We start from the raw sequence: 2,536 nt of genomic DNA on the forward strand, positions 1-2,536 counted from the left end.
CAGGACTCAAAACTTCTGATGTTTTTTCCTCAGTTGGTTTTTTCATTTCTTCCATTTTTTCTGTGGATGGCGCTTCAGCCATCTCTTTTGTTTCTGGTAACAAAATCTTCAGTTTTTCCAATTCTATCCTTGTTGGCGCTTCGGCCCTTTCTGCGACTTCTGGCAGCAAGGTTGGTTTGGTTGGCTTTTCAGCTTCGGTGGCCGAAGAAGTTTCTCCGGTGAACTCAGGCACCGAAGCTGGTTCAATATAGCGCGGCCGATGTGTGAGGACCTTTATCCTCTTTCTTTTCGGTTCTGGCTCGCTAGGGGCAGTTGCAGCTTCTTCTTTCGCATAGGTTGTGTTTTTTCTTTTTTGCCCTCGAATGGGATAACGATAGTCAGGGTAGACGAACCCGATTGCATCAAACACCCGATTCAGCCTCTTCTTTTTTCGGCCTCCGAAGGCTGCTGACAGTGCAGTATCTTCGGCCTTCGAATAAGCCCCAAGAAGTTCATCACTTAAATTTTCAATGCTTTTTAACCAGTCATCATCTGGCTCAACGAATTTATCTCCGAACTTAAAAGTGTACTTCAGCCTGATAAGTCCACCTTCGTCGGCCTCTTTTATGGTTTCTTGCGGCATTTCCCATTTCTCCGCAAGCGGCCATACCCTGAAGGCAATATGCTCTTGTACCAAATCTCTCGTTCCAATAAAAGAACAGATAACGCCGAAGGCCCTCTGGCATTCTTCGGCAGCTTCATTCATTTCAACCTTCGGCCTCCGAAGGCCGAAGCTTTGCCAAATAGGGCGCATAATTACACCTTTGATATCTTCTCGTACTGTCAGGTCGTTCTTCACATAAAACCATTCTGTCATCCAGTCGCCGGGCCATCTCTTCCAAAAGGTTGGCACGGGACAGCTTGACCCGGACCGAGAAACGAAACTGTAGCAGCCAAAATTATTGTGATACTGTTATTTACCCCAAGGTTTTGTTTCGTATGATAATTCGTGTATATTGCAGAAACTTTTTGCATCAGGCTTCAGACCTTGGCTTCTCACGGCCCACACGAAGATATTCAGCCTTATGATTGCCTCGGGGGTAAGTTGGTGAAGATAGACTTCGAATATTTTCAGCACCTCTACGACAAACTCGCTCAGGGGAAATCGTAGTCCAGCTTTCAAAAAGCTTCGGTACACTACGACTTCATTCTCTTCAGGGTGTGGACAAGTCTTTTCCCCTTCGTCGGCCCTCACAATGGACAAATCCCGGAAATACCTTCCTCTCATGTTGACAAGATGATTTTCTTTGATAGTTGATTTGCCGAAAACCGCATGGCTTGGTCGCCAAGGGCGATCTTCGGAGTCTTCACCACCACTGTCCACATCATAACTGTCGCTGTCATCAGTATCTTCAGACAAACCTTCCAGAATCTCCTTGGTGATTTTTTCTGTATTGGTCTTCGACATCGCTATAAGAAACCCCAAGTTTTTCTCTTCGTCAAGACTCAGCTTCATCTCAGCAGCAGCCTTCTTATCTTCAGACATCTTCGAAAACACTAAAAAACTGTTTTCAAAGCCGAAGCTTCAAAACTAAAAACTCAACAAATCTTAGTGCACAAGAGCTAAAAATTGAGTGAGCGGGAGCAGATGGCAAGAGAGCGTGCCAAATGAGTTTGCGGTATGACCGTATTTATACGCCCAGTGCGTTGAAAATTGAAAGACCCCGCTTGTCAGAGAATGTTGCTATTCTAGCAAAGGGAAGGTGTTTTTTCGGACCTTCGGCGTAAAGCCTTCGTCCATGTCGCAATCTAAATTTATTATTTTAAATAAATTAATATTGCGAGGGGCTACTGTTGGGGGCCTTCGGCTTACGAAGGTCCTCAAAAACAGGATTTAACAGTATTTCTGGAGTATAATGTGTGAACAGGTATCTTCGGACTCAAGTCGGTATCACAGCAGACCAGAATAATACGAAGGTTGATACAGCGCCGAAGGTGTGAGCAGGAAAGCTTCGGCGTGGTGGCAAAAAATGAAACCGACTTAAAGATGAAAAGGCTATTCAGACCTCGATAGATTACTATAGAATTATTATCAAATGTAAAGGGCATAAATGTAATTTTGCATAGGCTGTGCCCTGTGTCTATAAATAGGTGAACAGTACCCCCGTACTGTTCACGCTGATTTTGGCATTCGCTTTTGCGTCACGCTTGTACTTTCATCTCCTTCAAGTTGAAGGTACATTTGTAATTCGACGTTATTTCTGTTTATACATAATAATAATATATAATTGTCTATGTTATTCTTTATATTCTTTATAATTCATCCTTCGTTACTGTATAGTGAATTTATGAAGGTACGCCCTTCATAACCTTCGTCCGAAAACCATTATATCCTAAGGGGAATAATGCTTCGAAGGACGAAGGACTTTACCGATTAACATTTTCTATGTTGCCTTGTTCTTAACTCATAGCATTTGAGAACAAGTCCCCAACACTTAGTGTATGCATGTGTGCTAGATTTCAATCCGATCCTAAGGAATGTCACTTAGTGGCAGTG

Source organism: Zea mays, chromosome 4 (assembly GCF_902167145.1).
Source record: "Zea mays cultivar B73 chromosome 4, Zm-B73-REFERENCE-NAM-5.0, whole genome shotgun sequence".
Lineage (NCBI taxonomy): Eukaryota > Viridiplantae > Streptophyta > Magnoliopsida > Poales > Poaceae > Zea > Zea mays.